Genomic DNA, 26,782 nt, shown 5'->3' on the forward strand with positions numbered 1-26,782 from the left:
TGAGAACTTTGAGAAATCTCTCTCCCATCCACTGACAATACTGTTTATCCTCAAAGGAAAGAAAAGCAGGTTTTTATTCATGGGCCAGATAATGTATCACAGAGAGTTGCAAAGAATTCCCCTCTGGAAGTCTTAGCAGTGGGGGGGTCAAGTGTGTTAGTCAGAGACATCACTGATGTGAAGGAAATGGAAGCAAGTGTCCTCAGCTGCTCTGAGAATGTCTTTCCCGAGATACGTGTCTGGGAGTAGGGGAGGCATTTCTGACGTTTGCTTGGGAGCCAGGGGGACTGCCATCCTAAGTGAGGAAGCAGCTGGTAGCCCTTGACTGCAGTCAGCCCTGCAATGGTGAGAAATTCCTGTATTTATTAATGCCCACGAGGGGACCTGAGAGATGTGATGTCCTTACTGAAGGCTCTTCAGTCACACCTGGGTCCTCGCCCGCGGGCGGCCCAGCGTGTTCTGTTCTGTTCTCTCTCGTCTCTGTTTTTCTTTCCTTATCTACCTCTTCCATGTACTTTCTTTCCCTGTGTGTGTGTGTGTGTGTGTGTGTGTGTGTGTGAACCTACACAGAACACTTTAATGACACTGACAATGAAGGTTAAATATATTTTAGGATAAGATGTACTTTTATCATAATTCCTTTTAAAATTAAATGAAAATTCTGAAAGGTCAAGGAATGTGTCATAAGAGTGTCAGGAAAGAGCAAATTTCAAATACTGTATCTGAGGAAAGAAACTTCCAGCTCGTTTTTGAGGGTTACCGTCACCACTAACCAAGTTTCCAATCTTAGCCTCACAATCTGATGATTGTCTAGCTGGAATGTTCATTTTCTCCTAAGAAAAAAAAAAGCAATGTCACGGAGGAGGGTGTAGCTCAGTGGGATAGCGCATGCTCAGCATGCACGAGGTCCTGGGTTCTATCCCCAGTGCCCCCATTAAAAAAGAAAGAAAGAGAGAAACCTAATTATCTCCCCCTGATCCCCCCCGATGTCACACTAGAGCCCAATTACTCACCAAGGACATCTCCATTGGCCAGTACAAGGACTCACACACACACACACACACACACACACACACACACACACACACACGTAGAGTGTATTATCTCTGGGGTCATGTTCACTCAGACCACAATGTGCTTTCCTGTCCAGCTCTTCTGGTTCTGGTTGATGGAGTTACTCTCATGGTAATGGGACTGAGGGATCCTGCTAAACTCAGGGATTCCACCACAAGCCTTAACATTGGCAATGATTTCTAGGGCATGAGGCATGACAACCCAAAGAGAGACCACACCAGAGTGAAGGCAAGGCTTTCCAGCTTCAATTAAAGGTATTTTCCCCTCAAGCATAATTTTTTTCAGTTTGATCTAATTGCTTTCTTTGCTGAGATGGAGTTGATGCTTATTAGCTCACTCGCGGAGTCAGGTAGGTTAGGGGGGTTTATTTAGTCCTTCATCTGAGATCACATGATGATGCTTCCAAAACCTAGTCCTCACAATCCTGCATCCTCGGTAACCTCCATATCCCTACCTGCCGCAGCAACACCTGGGGCCTCGCTGAACCTTGGAACTGCCTCCCTTCCCCTGGCCCACCTCCTGTCCCTCCACGTTAACCACTTCCAGTCTCTCCCTCTATCATGTTCATCTACCCAGCAGAGAAACATGATCACCATCTCCGTGTTAACAGTGGTGAAGCGTTTAGCTACTGGTTGGGTTTGTGGAGAGGAGCTGGGTGAGTGATTTGTAGCAGTTGCCAATTTCTGTGGTGTAAAAATGCCCATGGTGGGGGTATTTCAAGCCAGTTCTAACAAGAAGCTCACAGAATTCCTGACAATTTAATAACCAGCTGTCCCCAAAACAGGGGACTCTGGATCATCACTGCAGTCTTCCCTGGACTCTTACTGGAAAGATCTTTCCATAAGATGTTCCTGGAACCATCTTTCTCCTTCTCTTGGTGATGGAACTTCTCAAAGAGCCACCTACAACCATTGCTTATACTTCCTAACTTAGTACTCTCCCGAAGTTTTTACTGTCTGAGAGGTCTTATCTGCTCAAGATCATTAGTAATTTTTGTTGTTGATATTACAAAAACAATCTGTGCAAAATCCAAAAGCAAAAAAAAAAAAAAAATCAGTAACAAAAATGGGATTTGAAAGAATTACCATCGATGAGCTTTAAGTTGCAAAGCTACCCTCTTGTTCTCCATCGTCTTTGGTGTCTCTGCACCATCAGTCACTATGACCAGAGGTCACCTCCCTTTCTGCCCGGGGCTCTCTTTTCTTTAGCCTCCTTGAAGCTGCCCTGCCCCGTGCCTCTGCCTCTCTATCGTCTCCTTGGCTCCCATGTCTCCCCCCCCCCCCACAATGTCCTCATCCCGAAGCTCTGTCCCAGGCCCTCTTTTCATCAGCTCCATCGACCCTGACGTCGGTGACTCACGAGCATCTCTTTCTATGTAGGACCTCTCTTCTGAGCTACAGTTCAGTCGCTCAGTTGCCTGCAGGTCCTTTCTCCCCAGAATAGATGCCGCCAGCTTGACTTCCTCATCTTCTCTGCATTTCTCCTGTTTCTATTAAAGGGGACTCCATCCCTCCAGTTTCTAAGGCTCCAGCATCATAGATGGGGCTCCTCTGTGCTCTTCACCCACACATCCTGCTTATCAAGTCGACTTTCCAGCTGCCTCCTAGTCCATTTCCCCTGCACAGTTTAGAACATCATCACCTTCTAGCCTCTAGAATTGGTAAGAATTCCTCTCCACTTGATTAGAAACTCAGCTACAAGATGCATATTTATAAAGCATAGCTCCCACCAATCTCACCTTCCTGCTCAGATACCTTTGATTATACCTGAGGTTTAACCTTAGCCTAGCATCAAGGCCCTCAATGACATGACCCCTCGTGATCTCCCGATGTTATCTCCCACGCCAGCGTCCACCTGCCCCTGGACTTTGCCCATATTGGTCCCTATGTCTGGAACTCCTCAACCCCTGTTTCTACATTTCTAAACCTACCCATCTTCAAAGTCAAGTTCAAAGGCCACCTTGTCCGTGAACCCTTTGCTGAGCTCCCCAGCTGTAAGTAATTGCACCTCAGTTCTCTGAATTCTCAGAACACTTTTCTTTACCTCAGTGACACATCACGTTCAGCCTTGTATTAGGGCAATTGCTGGAAGGAAGGAGGAAAACTAACATTTATTAGATCAGTCATTGCATTAGGCCTTTTTATTAGCTCCTTCAATGTTTCCACAACCCTGGGAGGCCCATACTATTACCCCTTGTTACAGAAGAAGAAACAGTGGCTCAGAGTGGCACTATGAAGTTGAATTCTGATGGCAGCCTTCACACCTGTGCTGTTTCCACTCCATCACGTGTATGCCTTGATGTCCTCTGGATGGTACCCTCCTTGAGAGTGAGGATCGTATCTTTTTCATCTTTACACACCTCCAGACTCCCGGTGCAGGGCTGGCCCCCGGCCAGCGCTCTGAACGCTGAGGGCCCGCACGAAGGCCGGGCTGACTGCGGGGTCTGCCCGCGGCAGCGCTCCTGGCCGTGCTCCGCACTGCGGCTGCGCGCGCCAGAGCTACGCGGGCTGTCATTCCCTCACCGCCCGCCACGCTTAGACGTTTTCCGCTGCTCTCCGTGTCCTACTTACGTGTCTCTCTTTGACTGGCGAGCTTCGAGGGAGGCAGAGATGGAATCTGCGGTGCTCTTTTGTCCAGATCCTGAGAATAACAATCAACAGATGATTTCTGGCGATTAAAACAAGCTGTTTTGCAGGATGATTTTGTGCTGCTTTTTGGAGCAATTCTACTTGCATTTCCTCCACCTCATTTTAACAGACAGAAATTGCACGTAGAGTCCACTGTGACATCCACTTCGTATGAAAATTATTCATGCTCAGACCCCCAGCCTACTGAAACCTATTTCACTCTCCCACCCCTACCCCGGCCAGTTGCCCCAGCCCTCGTTCTCCACATCTGCGCAGGCGCAGGTTCGAACGTCCTGCCAGCCACACCAACGGTCCTGACTCCCTCCCACTGAAGCCCGCGGGGCTGGGAACCCGGTCCCCTGGCCCCCGGGCCCCCTGGCCTCAGGGTGTGTAGTCCAAGCCCAGGAGCCTCGAAGACTAGCGGGGACGGGACTCCTGCCAGGCTGACTCCTTGTCTACCAGTGATACTTCTGACAGAATGGGGTGCTGCCCCGTCCTGTGCCCCACGCCTCTCCCGTGCTCTCTGAGACCTGGGCCAGAGCTCCGCGGCAGGGCCAGAGGGGGAGGGCTCCACACTGCCACTGTCCTGCATGGGCGGGGCGAGCAGGACCCTGCTTTATCAAGCACACCAAAGAGTCTCTGACGCCCTTGGTGTGTTGCTTTGACATTAGAAAATCCTTGTTTTGCCTCCAGATTCACGCCTAAATCCCACCAAGTCCCCGGATTTATGGTGGGTGCATTTCACGGGCATCAATGGCCCTCAGCAGCTGTCGTGGGATTTCGGACTTTTACATGCACAGTCATCCCTGTGAAGCGCTCCAGGGACATCTAAGCCCTTGGCTGCTCCTCCTCTGCCGCTCTCTTTCTACCCCTGCGGCCTCTGTCACGGGCTCGTTCAGTAAAAGGTTGTCCTTTTTCGTCCGGGGTTCATGACCTGTGTTCTAGTTTATTTGTATATATTTATCTGAAGCTCAGCGTATCCTGGGATGAAATGAAACACCAAGAAGTAAAACTGGTCCACTGTGACTGTGGATAACGCTATTACTAGCCTCCTTTGGATATGGGAAGCACTGTGCTGGTGGAAGGTGATACGCTGAAAAAAGGGGATGTTCCCGATGGAAGGGTTAGGAGTTGGCCAGATACGTGTCAGACATTACAGACAGGAGACAGGTAGAAATACACACACAGTACATTCTCATTATATATATATTTATTTTATATACATATAATTACAGAGAGATGCTAATTTCAAGTACTAAATGATGAGAGTCCAAAATGTCTTTTTCTTTAAAGGAGAAGGGAAACCCAGGCCAGGCCCCGTGTCGGAAGAGGGTGGGCTGTTCTCCCAGTGGAGATGGGGTCTGGTCTCCTGCACGATTAGCCAGAACAGTTGTGATGCCCTGGCTCCCAGCCCCGACCCCATGGATTCACCCGCAGGCTCATGGTTTCAAGAGGGAAGCAGATGTTCAGGGCTGTTCCCAGTGTCGGCAGAGTCAGACCCTGGCTGGGCTGTGCTCACAAGGCGAGGCCATGCCAGGGCCCCAGGGGATGCACCCGAACTCGGGCAGCATAGCCTCTGCAGAGGTCTGACTCGCATGCACTTGACCTTTCAGGCGCATTTGAGCAGGAAGTAGTCCCAGCAGCAGTAGCATCCTTGAATGTGAGGAATGGCAGTCCCGGCTTTGCTGGCAGGGTTAAAGGGTGAGCTGCTCTGAAACTTAGCCTTTTAAGCTGTAACATTTTGAACAGTGTCTTGACCTCACAGAGCCATCATTGTGAAAAAAGCACAAATGTGAGCTCCCCCTTAGAGGCAAGAGCATCTAATTCAGATGCCAGTCGCAGAACCAGCTGCATCAAATAATCCGGCGAACTTGCTAAGAATACAGATTCCCACCTCCCACACTGAATCCGAACACGGCAGCTCTGGGTTGGGCCTTGGAGCCTGCATTTAAACAAGGTGCTGTACAGCCAGATCTGGGGACACTGGCCTGGTCTAACTCCCCACAGAGAATCATAGAAATCCCCTCCCACAATATTCTTGAGCCAAAGAGTCTTAACAACGTTGCTTCTCTTACCGAACTAAAATCTGCCACAGAGGAATGTTCATCCATCTGCCCTGGTTTGTCCCTTGGCACAATACATCAAAGCCTTCTGTATTTGAGGGGTTGGGAGAATAGCCTAAGGCAGGGGAGTCGGTGGGTTGTGAACAGGCATGTGTCTGTGCGCAGGTGTGTGCATGGACACAGGAATGCATGTTTCCATGTGTTGGGGTCCTGGCTGGAGCAGACATGAGGCAGAAGGGAATCTGACATTTAGAGATCAGACTTGATCAGGCTTGGTACATCCAGGTCCTGCAGGCATGGAGATCGGGGAGCAAGGAGGGGACAGGTGGGGAGGGAGGAAGCAGCAGTGCCAGCACAAGACCAGCTTATTCGAGAGGCTCCATCAGCGATGTGGCTGGTGGGGGAGGAGCCTGAACCTCAGAAACAGGGCTGGAAGAGAGGGACAGACAGCCAGCATCAGGCAGCAGCTGAAGTTAAGGAAACAGGTACAGGAGACCTCAGGATACGCAGACCTGAGCAGAAGGAAGTCAGCCGCTCCTCCTCATAAGCAAAGAAAAGGAGCTGCTGGCTTACAGTGTCAGAGCAGTATCAGAATGGCTTCTAGCACAGAGCTGTACAAACTATTTCTCGATCCAATTAATTTGTGGGGCAAGGGCGGTCATCAGCATGGGCCCCGTCGTTCTAAGGGGCGAGGGACTATGCAGAGAGTTGGGTCTTATGTGGCGCTTCTGTGCAGCCAGGACCGGGCAGGCCCCAGATCATCAGGGCTCCAGCTGCTTCTCAGTTTTGTTTTGTTTTTTTAAATGGAGGTGCTGGGGATTGAACCCAGGACCTCGTGCATGCTAAGCACATGCTCTACCACTGAGCTATACCCTCCCTCTACATTCCTATAAGTTTTTTAAAAGAGTTTGGACAACATATAAATCTTTGTGCTGAAGTGGTATAGAGACCTCCCCCCACCTTGATGTTGAATAACTAATGTCCTTCAACCAGCTACAAAGTCACCTGCCTTTCTGCCGCACACGGCACTTTGGAATGACTCAATGGCAGCATTTATCAAAGTGTATCATAATTACTTCTTTACATAGCAGTCTCACTCACCAGGCTGAGCTTCGCCAAGGTGAGGACCACGTTTTATTCATTTTCCTGATTTCGGAGTCTTGCACAGCACAGGAGGTGAGGATGTATGTGGTGTGGACGACTCGTCTGGCCAGCGTTTCCCCAGCTTGTCTACAGAGATCAGTACACAGGAGACGCCTAAATCATCTTGCTGAAATGAAGACGCTCTTTTATTCTGAGTTTCAATCTATCAAGAAAACTAATAAGGTATGAGGTTAACTGGACACAAGTTAACGCCCTAGAATCATTCATTCTTCTCCTTAGTGTACGGGCAACATCAGCTTAATAACACGCCATCGGTTAATCTCACCTGGACAGATGTTAGTGTTCAAGGTCACACTGGTCTGTGGTTTTGGTATCTACTTTGTTCTTACCCCACTCCCATCCCAATATCCTTGCCTCTCACCTTTCCTGAGATTTCTCAAAGATTTCTAACGGTCTGTGTGCCTCCAGTGAGCCTCCCCCTGGCCTCCTGGAGGGTCCTCGCTTGGACCTGCCTGTCCGACTTGATGGACAGACTTCAGTGCCAACTGCCTACTTCCTTTCCTTCCTTGGACCACACGGCCCTACTCACCAGGACTAGACTCGGGTCTCTGTGGCCAGATCTGGAAGAGAGGGTGAGACTATTGCCCAGGGGGCTCGCACCATCTCTTGCCCAGCCTGGGGCAGGGCCAGGAGACAATGAGAGAGGCTTGCAGGGCACTTCTAAACACCCCTTTCCTAGGGACTCTTGAATAACCCTGCGGGAAGAAGCCTTCACGAAATCTTGGAGACTGGGTTTCCTGCTCAACCGGGAAAGGGGTAGGAGGACGCTGGAGGTGACTGAGAAACACTGAAGACAGTGACTTGTCTCCCCTCCGAGCTCTGAGAGCTAATTTACACCATCACATAAGCCTTTCTTCCCTTCCGGTTTTAAGGTCATTTTCACTGAAAGCGCAGACGAAGGGAGAAAAGCAGGGCCGAGTATTTCTGTCTTCTCTAAGCTGTTGTCTGCCATCCAGCCACCTGCCAAGCACAGCCTCAAAGCTTCCAGGCTTTATGCCTCCTGAGCCTCGTCTCACGATTTGCAGTACTCTGTCCCGGGTGTCCATGCTTAACTGTATGCTTCCATCTTATATATTCCCTTAACAAAGAAAGATTTATCCAGTGCCTGCTGTGTACCCGGCGTGGGGCTAACCGGGGAGACAGCCCTGAACGAAATGGGGAAAAACAACCATAAACCTGATCGCACAGAGCTTACGCTCCACCAGGAGAGAGACAGTGAGCCAGGAAAACAAGTAAATAGTTGGGATGTTCAGGGGTGAAAGCTACTTGTCGGGAACCCAGGAAAGGGGCCTGGGGGCCGAAGTGCCAGGCCTGGGGGAGTGGAGACTGGAGCCAGCCCTGTCTGGGAAGGCCTCACAGATGGGGCTGGGGAGGCCGTGCAGATGCCTGGGGGGAACCCTGGGCCTGGGGTACAGCCCGCGTGCTGGTTCAAGGAGGCTGGGGTGACCGGAGCAGAGACTGAAACATGTCCCGTGGAAACTGGAGCTTCCCAGAGCCCCTGCTGGGGGCTCCTGGTCCGTGTGGGAGAGGCTGTCCTGGGCTCTGGTGCAGGGGTGCCTTCGGACCATGCGAGTAAGTGGCCAGAGCTCTTTGTCCTGCTCTGGGCGGCCCCAGACGGCTTTCTGGGTTCTTGACAGCACTTCGTTCGCTTATTTCACACTTAACTACTGAGCCCTCATACAGCCGTGAGCGAAACAGCCGACCCTGCCCTCATGTGCTTGAGGATGCCCAGGATACAGACCTCGTTCTGATAGAGGATGGGGGCAGGGGGCACACAGAGGTGGCTTCTGGTGGCAAATGAAGCCCAATTTCTGCTGGTGGTAAGCTGCCCAGTCTGTGGCTGGTTCTGCAAACAGGAGATGTACCAGAACAGAGCAGGCAGCCGGGACTGAGGGCCGGATGCACTTGCTAACCGGGAGTTTTAAATGCTGGTTTTGAAACCTCAATTCCTACTTCTGATTTTCGTGCTTCTCCTCCAGTTCTCGGGTGTGTCCGGTGTGGTCCATTTTGCTGAAGATGGGAGTTCTGGGTAAACGAGCTGTAATTGGGTCCCCAACAGATTGTCCTGATATTAGGGTACCAGGAGTCGGGGCCCCTGTGGCTCAGGTGCCCAGAGGGCGCCCTTCATGCCTTGGTCTGCGGGGACAGAGCCCCCAGGGGTGGGATGGCGGGACCCGCGCAGCCCGGTTGGGGCAGGGAGGGTCCCCACTCGGCAGGCAGAGCGCGGCCTTGGTCCGGCTGGAGGGAGGGGGCGGGCGTGGCGGAGGCGGCACTGGGCCCGGCCGGCTGCCCCGTGGCAGCGGCCGCCCCTCCCCCGCATGGTGCGTGACTGTGACCTTGCCCTCAGCTGGGCCGTGGCTCTGTCACTGCGTTGTTGGGCCGTGGCCAGGTTGCCGTGGGAACAAACCCCGGAGCCCGCGGAGCCACATCTGCAGGGCGGGACCCTGCGCTGTGCCTGCGGCGGGGACAGGCCCCCTCCCTCCCCGGCCGGCTCGGCGGGGGCTGGAGTGGAGCGGCTGTTGGGGGGGGGGGGGGCAGCATCCCCGCCTGGGTCATCGCCGGGCCGGGCCGGGGTCCCGAACCCGAAAGCACACCCCTCCCCGCAGCCCGGGGTATGCGGTTCCCGGTGTCCTCCTGGCACTCGGTGAACACCGGGGCTCGGCGTCTCCCCGGAATGCCTCAGCCCTTGAGGTTCCGTCCAATCTCCCCCTTCTCAGTTCGTCTGTGACCCCGCGGCACAGCTCAGTCTGGCAAACACCCTTCATCCTGGTGGCCGGGTTCTTCGTGGCCCCTTTTCATGTGCCAAAATGGGAGATTAAAAAAAAAAAAAAGAAAGAAAAGTAAAGAAAGAAAGAAAAAACCGTTATCCATAATCCTTGTAGAAAAATTAGATAATACAGGTAGGCAACAACCAGAGATATGATTAAAATAATCCAAATCTTTCCACCCAGAGACAGGAATATTGATTCCTGACGTTGAATGTAAGTATGTATGTCCTTTTTAGACAAATGCCATTCATACTACACAGCTGTTTAAACTGCTTTTCCAACACATGCATGCCGAACATCCTTCCCAATAAGTAAAAGTGGAACTATAATCCGCAGTATCTTCATTGTTGTTGTTAATGGAGGTACCGGGGACTGAACCCAGGACGCACGCGCACCCTGGGCACGTGCTGAGCACACACTCCACCACTCAGCCCTGCCTACCTGCACAGTATTTTTTCTTTTAATGAGTGTATAGTCCTCTCTTACTACCACAGACAGATTAAATGTGTTTTACCAGTTGTTTAGGAGGTTTGGATTATTTTTGCTATCCTGGGCAACACAGCAGTGAACTATCCCAGGCATGTATCTTCATATGCCTGTTTGCTTATTTCCTAAGAACAGACGCCTGGAAAGAGTGTGCTGTCCTGCAAAGGCTTTTGATACACCTTGCTGGATTGTTGCTTAAATGTACAGGTTTACGGTCTCTCCAATTGGAGAACGTGGGTCATTTTCCTCACACCCAAGCCAACACTGGTTATTATTCTTTTAATTTATTTCCAAACCAATCTGTGAAAAATGCATTTTTGTAATGTTTTCCTCCATTTGTTTGATTACACATGATGTTCATCACTTTTGACACTGATCGGCCATTGGTAGTTCTTATTTCACTCAGTGCCTCTTCATGACTACCGTTGGCTGTTTTCCCGTCAGGATGTTACTCATTCTTTGTTGATCTGTGCAAGCTTTCTGTAATAAACTCTTACACACACTTCCACCCAGGGGATACTCTGCTTTGTGCGTGTGGGAAATTACAACATGAGTGCTCTGGTAGATGTGATGTCGAGGTTGGATTCCCTAAAAAAGAGCGGTTGGTCCTTGAATGCAGGAGGCGGGGTAGTGGGGGCTTCTTGTGTTTACTGTTGAAACTGGTGCTAACCCAGAGGGCAGAGCTTGGGGGAGCAGCAGACACAACGCTGGTCCTTAGCGGGACACTGGATCCAGGTGCTTTGCGGGGGTGGGGAGCTCGATGGTGCTGGACTGACTTGTGTCAGCTGCGCTGGAGGCCCGCGGACAGGCAGCATCAGCCCCCTCGGAAGCCTCGCTGGCCGTGCAGATGCGCAGGCCCTAGCCAGGGAGACACGGAAGCACTTACAAGATGTGGTAAAATATACAGACATAAAAACTGACCATCTTAACCATTTTTAAGTGCACAGTGCAATGGCATTAAGTACATTCACACTGTTGTGCAGTCATCAGCACCATCCATCCAGGGAACCCCTCACCTTCCCAAACTGAAATCCAGTCCCCAGTAAACACAAATTCCCCATTCTCCCTGCCCCTCAGCCCCTGGCCCCCACCATCCTACTTTCTGTTTCTATGAATTTGCCTACTCTGGTGCCTCATGTAAGTGGAATCATGTAATATTTGTTCTTTTGTGTCTGGCTTATTTAACTTAGCACAATGTCTTCAAGGTTCATCCGTGTTGTAGCTTGTATCAGAATCTCCTGCCTTTTCAAGGCTGAAAAATATTCCACTGTATGGATGGACCACATTTTCTCTCTCCATTCATCCGCTAATGGAGCGGACTGCATTTTGAAGAGTGACAGGCACAGGGTTCTCTGGGGACGGGGACAAATTTTAATCTGTATTTCTGGGATGAGCCTCTGCAGTAAGTTTCTGGACCACTTGCCCTATAAGCTGGGCCAATTTGTCATCCATAGTGTCCCATCACACTTGTAAAAATAACCCACTGCACCAAGGGCTGGTCTCCATGAGCGAGTCCCACAAATATATAATAGTGATCCAATAGAAAACCACAAATTCTCCATTCTGTTCTTTCCAGCCGGAAACCCACCACCACCAGCTGGCAGCGGGACTGAGTAGGTCTGAGAGCCTCTTGGCCGGGACCTGGCCGCCCCAGCTGGTCGAGTTCCCAGCCCCCTGCAGCTCTCTCATGCTCCGCTCCCCCACCCCCGCACTGTTATAAATTTTTGTCTGTTATAAATATTTGACTTCTCTCGTTTGGAGTGAGAATCCTGAGGCTAAAAGCCTGTATTCTATCTTCACTCATTCAGCAAATATTTATTGAGTGTTACTGTGTGCAAAGCACTGTTCTTTCTGGGTACAGAGGACACTGCCGAGAACAAAAGAGACAAAACCCCTCTGTTAGCAGCTTTCTTGCCGGTGGGGACGTGGGTCATAAACAGGATAAACGAGCACGATTTTGGCTAGAGATACACATTAAGCATGAAAAATAAAGGAGGGGAGAGAGACAGGAATTTGGGAGGTGATGCTGACCTTTTAGAGAGGGAGGCCAGGGCAGCCCTCACTTGGGAGGTGACCATGGGGTAGGGATGGGAGGGAAGAGAGAGAGCCAGCCACATGGGTGGGTATCTGAGAAGACTGTTCCAGGTAGAAAGAGCAGCAAGTGCAAAGGTCCTGAGGCAGGAGCCTGCTGAGTGCACTCAAGAATCATCAAGGAGAGTGGGGAGGGTATAGCTCAGTGGTAGAGTGTGTGCTTAGCATGCATGCAGAAGGTCCTGGGTTTAATCCCCAGTTCCTCCATTAAAAAAAAAACCCTAATAATAAGTAAATAAATAAACCTAATTATCTCCCCTCTAAAACAAACAAAAGAAACTTTAAAAAAATTAAATAAAATTCTAAAAATAGAAAAAGAAGCCTCAAGGAGGCCAGTGTGATGGGGACAGAATATGAGGCCAGAAAGGCAGCGGGGTCAGATCACGTGGGGCCCCGTAGAGCAGGGCTGTCCCCTAGAAATATGCCAGCCATGTGTGCTTTTCCATTTTCTAGTAGCCGTACTGAAAAAGCAAAAAAAAACAGGTGAAATGAACTTTAATATGTTTTATTTAACACAATATGTTTGAAATATTATCATTGCAACATGTGGTCAAATTAATGATGAGACATTGTGCTTTTTTTGGTGCTGTCTTTGAAACCCAGTGTGTGCTTTATGCCTGTGGTACCTATCCTGACCAGCCACATTTCAGGTGCCCAAGAGCCACAGGTAGCTGGTGGCTACCATCGTGGGCAGCAGAGTCTAGACCATGTGAAGACCTTGACTTTTCCTCTGAGAGTGTTTTAAAATGTAGATTTTATTATTATTCAGGCATGGCAAGGCCAGTGGATGGGAGAAACCTGGCACTGAGGGGTAGTTTGGGGCGGGGCACAGCTCAGGGGTAGCGCGGGGGTAGCGCGTGCTTAGCGTGCACCAGGTCCTGGGTTTAACTCCCAGTACCTCCATTAAAAAAAAAGTCTCAATAAAAACAGAAATAAAGTTAGTCGGTCATGCTGACAGTTAACAAGAGAAGGGGACACCCCGCTCAACAGAGGGCCACTCGGAGGTCAGTCAGGAGGCAGATGGGGAGGGGAAACGTGGCTGAGAGCCTTCACTGTGGTTTCTGAGGGAAGGGGCAGGGGAGGCCGGACAAGCCGGCTTAGGGTGGGCGAGCGTGCGTGGGGGGGTCTGGGGCACAGGGCTGCCCCTGGCTGTCGGGGACCTGGCTCTGTGTGTGATGAGGACAGGGGAGTGGGGGTCCTGAGCAGGGCAGCTCCACAGAAGGGGTGGGGGTGTTGATTGACATACGAAAGCACCCACAGGCCAGCGGCTCGCCATCTCTCTGAAATGGCCAGTCCTGGGAGGGGCCATGTCTCCAGGGTCAGCAAGTCCCCGAGATGTCAAAGCATCAGAAATACAAGGTTAATACAGAAGGAGAAGGGAGCACTGCAGGGGTGGGGCCAAGGATGGGCGTGGCTCCCCGGACTCTGGCTTCCAGTGCAGGAGAGATGCTCCGGGGAAGAGGGGGCAAGGGTGGACTGGGGGTAGGAGGCTGTTGCAACACTCCAGGGGAGGGGGCTTGGCAAGGATGGTGGCTCCTGGTCAGGGGAAGCGGCTGCATGCTAGGTAGAGACAGACAGACAGATCACCGAAATGATTCCTCCACTAAGCACCTGGATGCTGAGCGGAATGAAAACAGGCACACTGGGCTTTGGGGGAAGAGAGGCTAGCACATTTGTTGAAATACTTACGTATTCAGTCAAATTCCGGGGGAGTTTAGACAGTGAAGTAATCCTGAAAGAGACAGAGTTATTCTCCGTTGGCTACTCACCACCCTCGGCCAGGCCTGGGTGGGTCCTTACATCGCCAGGTGGGAGCTCCGGGTTAGAAGCAGGGTCTGTCCCCCGAGTGGGTTAGAGCCCGGAGAGGGCGCCCCAGCAGGGGGAGCCAGGCCCCTCTTACTCCAGTTGGGCTTTGTCTACACAGGCTGTCCCAGGCCTTTGCTGCAGGGAAGACGTTGTCAAAGGGGCCAGTTGTCGTTCAGTGCTCCCTGCTGCCTGGCCCAGGGTCCGAGTCTCAGGTGTCAGCGGGGCTCGTTCTGACCAACAGCTCCCCACCACACATCAGATTCATCCAGCCTCCAGGCGGGAGACCCCAGAATGACTTGTTCATATTTTCTTGATCATCTCAACAGAAGGCTTTTGTTTTTCCCAGGGTCTGTCCTCATTCATGCGTTGTCGCTGTCCCAGCCCAGCTCAGGAAGCACAGCCAGCGGGGACGTCTCCCCTCTGCATCCAAAAACAAAGGTGGACGGGGGAGGGGAGAGCTCAGCGGTGGAGTGTGTGCCTAGCATGCACAGGGTCCTGGGTTCAGCCCCCAGTACTTCCACTAAAAATAAATAAACAACAGTCTAACTACTCCCCCACACCCCCCAGAATTAAAATAAAATAAACAAAACCTAATTGTCTTCCCCTCCAAAAAAAACCCAACAGCGAGGGTGAGTGCAGCCGTTCCGAGAGTTTAGAGCGGCGTAAACTGGGAGAGGAGTGTCAGGTCTTTCCTGGGGGGCAGGGGCACGGGCCGGAGACTCTTTCTTTACCACGTGTGCCTGTAAGCAACACGGCTGGCCTGTTAGCGCACGTGCCCCACATCACTGACTTCAAGGAGGCTCTGCTCAGAGAAGCTCCCTGAGAAGTTATACCTTAATCTGAAGTTTTCCCACCCGGAGCACACCTAGACGCCTTTCTCCTTGGCAGTGGCCTCAGAGTCCACTGAAGCCACATTGGAGACCTCATCTCATTTTTTAGAACAAAAGATCACGATGTTACCCATCTTGATCCTATATGTTATCCACCAGATTTGATTCTGGGTTATTTTTCTGGTACTTTCTGAGCCCATTTCAAAATAAAACAAAAGGCCCCTGGCCTGAAAGCGACGACAGTCAAAGGCTACCAACGCATGCAATTCGTTATTTCATCACTGAAGCAAGGAGATCATTCCAGTTGAACATGTATTTAATCTTTTCTTTAAAAATTGGTTTTAAAAGATTGTTCTGAATTTATATTTAGAAAAGTTTACAAGTCATACATGCACAGGGTGGTGAATTTTCAGGAACCCAACACTCAATGCAACCAGCACCCGGACGGACACACAGACATTCACAGCAGCCGGAAGGCTGGACGTGCTCCTTCTGCGGGAGCATCCTCCCAGGGGATGATGGCTCAGGGGAGGCAAGTTTTGCCCCTGGGATGCAAAACTCAGAAGTCTGCTTGTGAGCCTCCTTACATTTTGCCCAGGGCACCCTGCTTCCCTCGCCCCAGCACTGACCTTGATCTGGACTTGTAAGAGCACAGATGAGCCCTACCGGCTTTTGAGCTCCGTGGAAATGAAATCATCCACTACGTACCCTTTTGTGTCTGCCATCTTTTGCCCGACGTTATGCTGTGAGAGTCACCCAGAGTTCTGCATGGAGTTGTAGTCTGATCTCACTGCTGTTGAGCGGTGATTCTCAAACTTGAGCAGACACCTGGGGGCTTGTTAAAAACACAGATTTGCTGGGCCCTGTCCCAGAGTTTCAGAATCAGTAGGTCTGGGGCAGGACCTCAGGGTTTGCTTTTCTAAACAGTTTTCCCGTGATGCGATGCTTCTGGCCTGAGGACTGCGCCTGGAGAACCACCGCTGACCAGTGCTCCCTGTGGGGCTGTCCCACCTCCGATTTGTCCATTCTAACGCTGATGGGCGGCTGGGTGTCTGATTTTGGACTATTTGCAAATAGAGCTTCTCCAAGCAAACTTGTGCGTCTCCTTCAGAGAACTACATGTGCCTTTCTGTTGGGTGAACCCCTAGGAGTGAATCACCAAGTCTTAGGGTGTGCGTGGGGCCAGTTTTAGATAGATACAGGTTCCAGAGCGGCCACATCCGCGTCCAGTCTCAGCAGTACTTTACGAGGGTTCTTGTCGCTCCACATCCTCACCGACACTTGACGTCGGCCACCATTCTTCCTTCAGGCAGTCTGGTGGGTGAGCACTAGAACCTCGCTGTGGTCTTGTGCTTTGCCCTGATGATGAATAAAACAGAAGACCTTTTCCTTTTTATTGGCCATTTGGGTATCTTCTCTTATGAGGTATCTGTTCAGGTCTTTGACCCATGTTTCTGCTGGTTTTCTGTCTTTTCTGGTTGGTTAGCAGGCGTCCTCTATCAGTCCTTTGTCAGATGTGCACACCGCCAATGCCTCCTCCCACTCCGTGTGTGGCCTTTCCACCCCCTTAGTGTGTCTTAATGAACGGAAGTTCTTAATTTTAATATAGTCCCATCTGCCAGCTTTTTTTCTTTTTGGATAGCATGTTTGTGTTTTCTAGAGAGATCTTTGTCTGCTCCAAGTTTCCACGTGACTGTTCTGAAGTGGGCATCCAACACTCACTCAGAAATGAAAGTCTGAGCAGTCTCCCCAGCCTTTCGGATCCAGGGCTGTCAACCACGGCATGTGCGCTTTCGTCTTATCACGTGTGGTCCCAGGTTTTCCCATGTGTGCTCCCTCCACGTCGTCTGTGCTCCGCCCCCGCCCCGCCCCCCAGGAGTCTTGGTTCATTTCTGACACAGGGAGCATCACCCTCCGAAGGGGTAACAACGTGGGAGGTGAGGAGATGGCCTGAGTCTATGCCCATGACAGGTAATGCTAGATTCCCCATGTGCACCAGCAACCAAAGGTCTAACACAGAATATTCGAATTTATTTAGGTTTTTACTTTGGAAACCATTACATGAATTTTCTTCCCTCTGCAGATCTGCCTCTGTCCTGTGTTCCGCCAAGTCGAGCGCTGCACACCTCTGTAACAGGCCAGTGGGCAGGGCTGTGGGGAAAGGGGGGGACCCAGCTGGCGTGAGAGCAGGTGCTGCCACGGGGGCTCCATGAGGGACCTGCCCTCTTCCCAGGACACCTGGCAAGGGTTTCACCTGAGTCCGACGGCAGTCTGCCCTGCAAGCGGCCCCTCAGGAGGTAGGACACCCGTGTATAGAATAGATGCCCAGTGGTACCCAAATGTGTAACCTCCTCACTGGTGGGGAAGCTTGTTCCCAGGTGGTAGTTGTGTGAGTCAGCGAGGGCCACCGTAACAAATATCACATTCTCGTCTCACGGTTCTGGAGGCTGAAAGTCCAAAATCAAGGTGTCGGCAGGGTTGGCCTCTCCTGAGGCCTCTCTCCTTGTTGGCAGACCCTGTGTCCTCACTGGGCTTCCTGCTGTGCTCCACGTCCTGGCGTCTCTTTGTGAGTCCAGGTGTCCACTTGTTATAAAAACACCGCAGGTTGGATGAGGGACCCCCGAAGGCCTCATTGTAACTGAATCCCCTCTGTAAACGCCTCTCCCCAGTTACAGTCACGTTCTGAGGGCCTGGGGCGGGAGGGGCTTCAGCACGTGCAGGTGGGGGACACAATTCAGCCCACGACAGCGGCTCTCCTGTTTTCTTAGCGGAAACGAGCTCAGGTAAGCACGGGGGGCAAAGTCGGACTCAGGGAGTACGGCCTGGCGTTCTCTTAACATTGTGTGCATTTTTACCTCTGTCCACTAGAGGGCAAACTTTTAAAGTGCTTATTTTGAAACATGAACCTTAATTTTCAACCCTTTATTCCACAAATAGTTTCTCTTTAAATTTTAAAAAAAAAATTGTCAGAAACAGATAAGATCTGCACTGTTTATTAACCTCACTTATTAGCAGCTCAAATCTCAAAAGGCCTTTCTTCCTTTTCTGTAAAAGTTCAGGATCACAGCCTAAGATAATTTTCCACTCCCAGGTGAGAGTGCCTTGAGAATTCAAAAATCAATTCAAAAAAAGCAACTCTTTGCTCACATCACCTTTTATTAAACTTTGTATAATTTTAGTTCCATTATTTCATCTTCTAAAACCTTACCAGATAATGAAAGGGTTATCATGCAATAGTAAAAAGATGACGCATTTTGAAGTTAGTACTGAATTTATCTGTTGGTTTATTCAGTTGCTCACTCGGTCAACAAGCATTTGTTATCGTATGCAGGGCAATGAGCTGGGTTCCGGGTTCAAGTCCTAATTTTGCCATGTGGTGGCTTTTGGGACCACGGGCAAGCCAAACTTCCTGTATTCCCACTTTCTCATTTGTGGAAGGGGCATGATGGCTTCAAGGACTGTTTTAGGACTCCATGTGGTCAGGTACTTGAAAAGTCTGGAAAACTTCAGGATGCAAAGCCTTGTTCCACACTGGCCAAGTCTAATCTCCACCTCATAGAGCAGTCTTGGACCCCCTGCTTCTGTATCTCAAATTGCCCTTGGTGGCAGGTCCGCTGAGTTGGAAGAATGGAATTAGTGACACTGACATCAAACGGAGCCACCCAGCTCCTCTCTGGGTGCAGCTCCCTCTGCCCCAGCGTGGCGTCCAGTCCACACTGTCCACACGTCATTTCTGATCTACCTGTGAGCATGGCCACCCTTCATCAGATGACCATGTGCCAGGACTGCTCTGCAGAAATGAGCTCCATGAACACTCACAACCCCCTGGAGGGGCATTATTATGAGTCCTGGTTCATAAGTGAGGAGCCCGGGGTCACAGGTGAGGCCAGATCTGCCTCTGAACTCACTGCTTTCAGCATCTCTGCAGCCACTGGCAATTAATCACACCCGCCTTGTATCCCTCGCCTCACCCAAAGCGGACAGGAGACGTGCTCCTGGAACGTGCTCCTGCCTGCGGCCGTGGGCGTCTTCATCCGCCAGGAGCCCGGCCACGAGGGGCCCCCGGGGAGCTCTCTTATTGTTTAGTGGGCTAATGGAGGTCGGAACTGGCTGCAGGCCAGGATCGGCAGGCTGAAAAGTGAATAAACACAGCTCCAATGGGGGGACAGGGGTGAGGACGGATAACTGGGGAGTTCGGAATTTGCAGATACACACTATTATATACAAAACAGATAAACAACAAGGTCCTACTGTACAGCACAGGGAACTATATTCAATACCTTGTAATAACCTACAGTGAAAAAGAATCTGAAAAAGAATATATGTGTGTATAACTGAATCACTATGCTGTACACCAGAAACTCACACAACATTGTAAATCAACTATACTTCAATAAAAAAAATACATAAAAAGCAGAAATTATCCCCAAACTAAGACATTCAAAGGAACAGCAACAACAACAAATAGAGATTCAGACGGACAGAAGTGGAGGGTCTACCACCCGTGCCGCCTGTATGCGGAGCCTGCAGTGAACCCCATGGCGCTGCGCCCAGGAAGTGCGTCTGCAGCCGGTGCCAGGCCGGGGCCCCATGGGCTCCTGGAGAGGCTCCTGGAGAGGCTGGGGAGGAGGCGAGGAGATAGGCTGGGGAGGGGCTGGAATGATCCAGTGTGCACCGGTGACAGCAGCCCGCTGGGAACTGCGTGGGCAGACCCCATCCTCGCAGGGCCCGGGAGGATGGACCTGACTGGGAGGCTCCACCTGAGACGGGGTGCAGGGCCTCTGGAGGGACTCGAGAAGGAAGCCTGTGCTGAGTCTTCTGGGAGGACTCTGCGGAAGGAGGGCATCGCAATGGTGCAGAGGCAGGACTGGAGAGTTTCCCACAGACCCGCTGTGACTGCCGTTCTGCCTCCTGTCCCCCCCGTGTGGGGCCATTAGAGGGCCCTAGGGGCAGGGGTCTTTCCCACTCTTGCCCTTTTTTGGGCGAGGGGGATGGGCTGGGAGAAACCAACTGGGGCCAGAACTAACCCAGCTCCACCATCCACGTAGGCAGAGACCAGAACTGTCTCCAGCCTCTCTGGATCCCCGGGAGCCTTGGAGGTGGGGGCTTCTGCTGCGTCTTCAGACATAGTGTCACCTCTTCTGAAACAGCATCGCATTTGCCACGTGACACCACAGTCGTCTCTTTGCAGTCGGGTCCTGTCACATCCACACTGAGCTCGACTGAATTCCACCGCAGGTGCTAAAAGAAAACTCTCAATAAAAAATAATGTCAGTAACGTGTGGGGCTCCGCCAGCCAGCCCCACCATGAGCATATGCCCTGGGTATGAATCTGTGAACATTCGCATCCAGTTCTGATCCTCTCATGCTGGGAGCATCCCACATGCCCATGTTTAAAGCTACAATGCATATTTTTCATACAACATGACCTCAAAAGGCAAGCCAAGCCAAGTGCTTCCCCCGTGCTCAGCCTCGAAGCCGCCATCTGCTCAGCGCTGCGAGGACACCGTCAGTATTGTGTCCACTGCGAGGCGGGGTTTTGGAGCCAGCGCCCCTCTTCCTGGAGGGAGGCACTTCCCCACAGGAGTTTCGATAGCGCTTGACTTTCTCCTCGATGTCAAGAGTCTGTCTATCCGCTGCTTGAGATGTGGCTCCAGGCTGGCTCTCCTCCTGCTCAGCCGGGAGCTCCTGGAAGGTGGGCCATGTCTAATCCATGATTGTAGCCCCAGTGCACACCTGGCACAGGGGAGACCTGCTGCCATGAATGGGCGGGAGGCCAGAGGGTGGTTAAGGATGGCTTCCTGGATGGCCTTGTTCATCTCCCTGAGGGAGGGCTGGCTGAGGTCTTGGGACAACCTGGTTAATGCTTCAGACCTGGGGGAGAGCGCGCAGCTCTGTGTTCGCTGGATTCACCCACAGTGTCTTGTACTCTTTCCTTGGAGGGTCTGTCTTCTCCTGAACACAGACTTCACTGTAAGCTGCACCCCCTGCCAATGGACACAGGGCAGTGCTTTTGGCTCCTGGATTTCACTCTCTCATTTCTCACTTGCCTACTTTGCTGGACCCTCCTTCTCCTGACCTCCAGACACTGCGAGCCCTAGACTGTCTCCTCTTCCCATCCACATATGCATTGTAAGTCATTCTGCCCGGCCCCGCAGATTTCACTGCTGCCCAGCACCGAGCTGCGCAACATGGTAGCCGGCAGGAGCCTCCATTTCAGGGCTTTGTCTTTGGGGAGCAAAGCGATAATCCTTGCCAAGTGCCGGCACGTGCTAAACATCCCGCAGTGCTGGCAGGATGTGGCTGATCGTGTTAGTCAAACTGACAGATAAGGAACCAGGAGCCGTGTGACCGGACAGTGCAGGCTACGACCCAGGCTCATGACAGCCTGTACCAGCTCACCCAAAATAAGAGGCTCCGGGGAGGCGTTATCTGCAGGGAGACTGGGGAGGACATCACCGAGTATTTAAGAGAGAATCAAGCCCCACAGGGACCACAGGAGGTGGGTCAGCGCTTCTCACCCTCCGCTGTGTCAGCTCTGTCGCGTTGGAATCGCCACCACCTCCAGTCCTCCTCGCTTCCAACCCAGTGCGTTTGACCTTATGGTCCCAGCAAGTGACATGCTGATTTTAATGTGACATCTGTGGTCCTGGCAAGTTACAAGCATGTCGGGGAAATGAGGCTCTGAGATAGGCACACAGCACGGGGACTGCAGCCCCCGATCCGTGACGAGGTGGGAGGAAGCAGCCGCTGCTCTCAGTGAGGTGGGTCTCCAGGTGTGGAGGGGCCGCACCTGTGACGTTGATGGGTCCTCAGGTGTCGTCCCAGAGCCACCACCTCAGTCTTGGAGAAGCACACCACGGGAGGGTGAGAGGAGCATGGAGGGGCTGGACACAGATCCCGTCGTGGGAATTTCCAAAATGTGGGAACAAGAAGGAAACGTTGAACATGAGACCAAAGACCAAACAGTACGCGATCTTTGATGATCTGGAGGACACTGATCTAGAACCGTGCGTTGCTTCAGGGTCATTTCCCTAAAGGAAACTTCCCGTGTGCTGTAAACAGACAGATGCTCACGTAAACACGTTCACTGTCAACGGTGACAGCTTCCTGCGCAATGGGGTTGATTTGCCCGTAATCTCTTCCATTTACCGGCCCCCCCACCTCCGTGCCCAGAGTGATGCTAAGTGCTTTCCTTACACTTTCTTGCTTAATCCTTCCGGCCACCCTGAGAGGTGCGTGAGAGGAGGAAATGGAAGCTTGGAGACGACGTAGCTCGTACCCAGCCAATCAGGTAAAATGACAATAGCTGAGACTCCGACACAAATGCCTCTAATTTAAAGGCAGATACAAAGTACTACATACAGGATAGAGAAACAACAGGGTCCTACTGTAGAGCACAGGGAACCACATTCAGTACCTTGTAATAACCGACAATGAAAAAGACCATGAAAAAGAGTGTGTGTGTGCATAGCTGAATCACTATGCTGCACACCAGAAACTAACCCGACATTGCAAATCAGCCCTACTAAATAAAAGCAATTGCTCTTAACCACTACTCTGTGCCGCCTAGAAGAACCCAGATGGTTTTGATGAGCGGAGAGGCTGCAGAGAAGTGGACGAAGGGGCAGAAATAAGCCCTGGCGAGGAGAGCAGGCCCGCGAGGCTCCTGTAAAATGCCCCCTCGCTTCCCGCGTGCTCGAAAACAGCGATACTCACACGGGGCGAACGCCGTTCTGCACAGACGGCGTCAGCTGCTTTCCACCCAGGGCTCAGGCTCACATCAGGTGAGGCGGACTTGACTGGATAGAGAGGAATCTAGAAACCCACCCTGTTTCTGTTGTTCTTACGGTTTCCCATCCACCCTGCTGAGACCAACCTCTGAGACCAAGACGGGATCTCTATTCTGTTCACAAACACAACCCCCAACCTTGCCCCGGTCTACTTGGAATGACTTTTTGTCAGTCGTGGGCCCTGGCAAGAAGCAAATGGGACCTGCAAACTGGATAATTGAGGAGAGTTTGATGAAGGGGGCCGTTCACAAAGACTGGGGCAGGGATGAGGGAAACCACCAAGGTTCTGGTGAAGGTGTGAAGGCTCCTTAGCTCACCTGCCCTAGAAGGATGGTGGGGGGCAGGGAACCAACTCCAGGCTGGAGAGGGTGCTGCAGGCAAGGCTGGCCAACCTGAACCCCTCCTGGTCAGCCCAGGGGGAGGGAGGGGAGGCCTGGGTGGGGGGCATATTCTAACTTCCTTCCTCCCCTGAACCCTGCCAGGTTCACCAGGCGAGAGAGCCAGTCCTGGCTCCCAGGACCCAGGGTGCGGTGGAGAAAGATGGATATAAATGGATTTGGGTGGGGTTAATAGAAAACACTCAACACCATCCTCTCCTTCCAAAGAGTAAAAATGAAATTAAAATAATTAAAACCAGAGCAAAAAGACAAACAGGATACATTTTTAAAAAATCGAAACAAAAACCACAGATTAAGAGGTTACAAACAGACCTCTGAGCAGAAAACATCCCCAGGACTGTTTGGGCCTGGCACATGCCTTCCACACATTTTATCTCATTGCCAATGATTAAACATTGGGAGATTTGACACAGAAACCTGGATTTCCTGTTTTTCTTGAACAATCCCCAAATCCTACGCAATGGCCCCACGGCGGGAGCTGAGGCGCTGCTGCCCCCTGGAGGTGAGACGGAGACGTGCCACGTCTGGTTCCGAGGTCCCCACCCTCCACCTGCGGCGCGCAGGTGGGCAACTTGGACTCGCATCAGTGAAGACAGACTGATGGAACTGAGTGGAAAGACGAGTCCAAGCTTTCTGACCATCAAGGCCGAGAGGGAAACTGTTCAGGCTTGGTAAGTGTACCAAAAACAGGAGAGTTTTTTCTTGTTCCATTTTCCGAGAAAAGGCATGCTAACTCCTTTTTCTCCTAACTCTTCATGCTCACAAGAAGCTCAACCCAACGAGGCAAGGAAGTCGGGGAGCAAGGACAGAGGAAATGGCAGTGCAACTCACCCTGCAGACTCTCCTGCTAGCAGGGCCTTGGAGCAGCTCAAAACCCTTCCTGGGCTCCCTGTTGCCCCCGGAACAAAGGTTCTCAACAGGGGGTCATCCTGCCGCCCACCCCCAGCCAGGGGGCGCATTTGGCAACATCTGGAGACACTTTTGATGGTCATGACTGGGGAGATGCTGCTGAGGATCCTGTGGGTGTGAACATCCCACCGTGTACAGGACAGCCTCCTGCCCTGCCCCACGACAAAGGCTTATCCAGACCCAATGTCAGGCACTGCCAAAGCCGAGAAGCCCTGCTTGGGAGTAAAATCCAGATTCTTCTGTCACACCTTCAGGATCTCCAGTGCCTGCCCTGCCCGTATCAGCCACCTCCGCCCTCACCCCTGCCTCCCCCGACTCACACTCCGTGCTTTTTGCTCACTCCTTCCATGATCTCATCTGCATTTGGGCCTATGCAACAGCCTTGCACAGAGGCCATTCCCTTTGCCTGGAGCACAGACACACTGGCCTTCAGCTGCCCAGGGACAGTCTACAACCGCAGGTGTCCCCTTAGAGATCCCATTACTATGTGACGTGGCATCCCCCATCTTCATCTTCATCGCTGGACTAAATCTAACCTATCGTATCCGCAGTACCTGTGCCCCATGGCCACACCCTAATCTCTGGTCGTCTTAAAGAAGTCAAGTTCAAGTCTGTGCGGTGCAAGTTTTGTCTCCAACATAACGAATAGGAAAAAAGCGGCTCTTAGGAGAAAGTGAATGAGTTTGGGACATTCACTAGCTCACTTCCGTAAAGAGTGGGGCTCCGGCAAGCCCTTGAAATTCCCCCTCTCATGAGAAAACATTTGGTTTGTAAGTTATTCTGACTTGGCTTTGAAAACCCAAGAACACACGCAAGTTAATTACCATTCCTTGTTACTCAGCGTGGATTCGCAGAAGTCCTCACTTTACATATTTATTAAGAAATCCATCGACCTGCATTTTTCTAGACAGGGCAATTTCAGACACTTCCTGTCTCCAAGAAGTCATGGCTAATATCGAATTCCAATGGTATGTGAGACTGTGGCTGGCAGCCAGTAAAAGACGCTTAAACCCCAGTCCTCCCTGGACAGCCCAGCCATTTGTGAGCAACGGAACAGGCAGTGGATTCACTGAGCTCTGAAGACTAAGCCTTCTTCTTCAGGGAACAAGAGCTGAGTGTGGATAGACAGCCCCAGAGGAGCCACTTTTGGAATTGAAGGTGCATATGTTCATTCTCCCTGTGTTCACAGTGGATTATTATTTTTCCAGAAGGACCTGAAAATGTACCTGAAGTGACCATGGGAACTGCTCAAAGGCACTTGCTTTCTCCAGCTGAGGTCATTCTAGACCTGAGCCCCGCAGGGCTGGCAGGGCAGGTGGCAGCCCCCTTGAGCCCTGCCTGGTGCTGGACCATAGATCCTCAGAGATGAGAGAGCCCGTCTGCTCGACCAGGGCGGTCTCGCTGTCATGTGGGCCCCTTGTACTTCCTCTCTGCTGGGATTTACTGTGATGTCTGTTTAATACAACTAGAATCTCAAAAGCAGGGAGCCTTGGGGGAGGAAGCGCCTCAAGCTGGAAATAGCAGCAGAATGCAGTCACATCTCTTGTCGATGGGCAGTCCCTGAGGAAGGCACTCTCCCAGGAGGAGCCCCTCGACAGTCCTTTAGCACCTCTGACACAGGGCAGGGCCGTCCACGAAGAGCTGTGCAAATGACTGCTTTGTCACTGCAGTGCGATGGACTGGGGCTCACTGTCAGGGGCAGGAAGAGCTGCGGCGATCTGAGCTGCAGGGCTGTGCAGTGTCCCTAGATTTGAGTCCATCGTGCAGTCAACAGCTGCATTCACAGAATCGCAGGCAGGACCAGGTCCAGCTCCAAAGCAGCTTTGGCCACAAAATCCAGCGCCCTTCGCCATGTGTTTCATAGGTGAGCATCCCAAACCCCAAGGGTCCAGGTGATTTTTGCACGACCACCCAGGCTGTTAGACGCAGAGAAGGGGCTAGTCCAGCCTGTGACCCTCCATAGCACACCACCTCCCAGCACTGCCCTGAGGACACAGCCCTGCACCCCTGGGGCTTAGGCAGCAAGCACTGGTTTTAAGTGTCTGTCTTAGTCTATCTGGGCTGCTATAACAAAAAAAAACCATTCACTGGGTGGCTGAAACCACAGACATTTATTTCCCGGAGTCTGGAGTCTGGGGAGACTGAGATCAACGCTCCAGCAGATCCGGTGTCTGGTGAGTGCCTGCTTCCTGGTTCACAGATAGGTGGCCGCCTCCTCCCTGCATCCCCGCCTCTCTGGGGTCCCTTTTGCAAGGACATCAATCCCATTCACCCGGACTCTCTCCCCACGACCTAATCACCTCCAAAGGCCCCACCTCCTAATAACCACCACCATCTAGTGTCATCACCCTGGGAGTTAGGATTCAGGAGAACAGCTTTGCAGGGACAAAACGACCAGGCTCAGCACAGGTGCGGGAAGAGCCTCAGCCACATGGTGGCTTCCAGGGCTGGCTCCGCCTCCTCCCTGCTTCCTGCCAGTCCTTCTTTTCTCCTGAATCAAAGGCAAAAAAGCAAAGGGCAGGCAGGCTTCCCACATGGAGACCACGCTGAAATGGGTCTGTAAGTCACCAGGCCGACCGCAGTTTTCTGGTGCCTGCGGGTTCCGCGTCCAGCCCTCCCCGCCCGCCTCTTTAAGACAGTGACCCCGGCTGACGGGGGCTCAGCCATTTCCTCTTGTCAAAATAGATGCCTGGGAGGGGGCCCGTGTCAAGGGGCCGAGGAGGGTTTTCTGTGGGGGGAGGGGGGTCAGACACCCCTAGATGAAGAGGCAGAC

Source organism: Camelus bactrianus, chromosome 14 (assembly GCF_048773025.1).
Source record: "Camelus bactrianus isolate YW-2024 breed Bactrian camel chromosome 14, ASM4877302v1, whole genome shotgun sequence".
Taxonomy (NCBI): Eukaryota; Metazoa; Chordata; class Mammalia; order Artiodactyla; family Camelidae; genus Camelus; species Camelus bactrianus.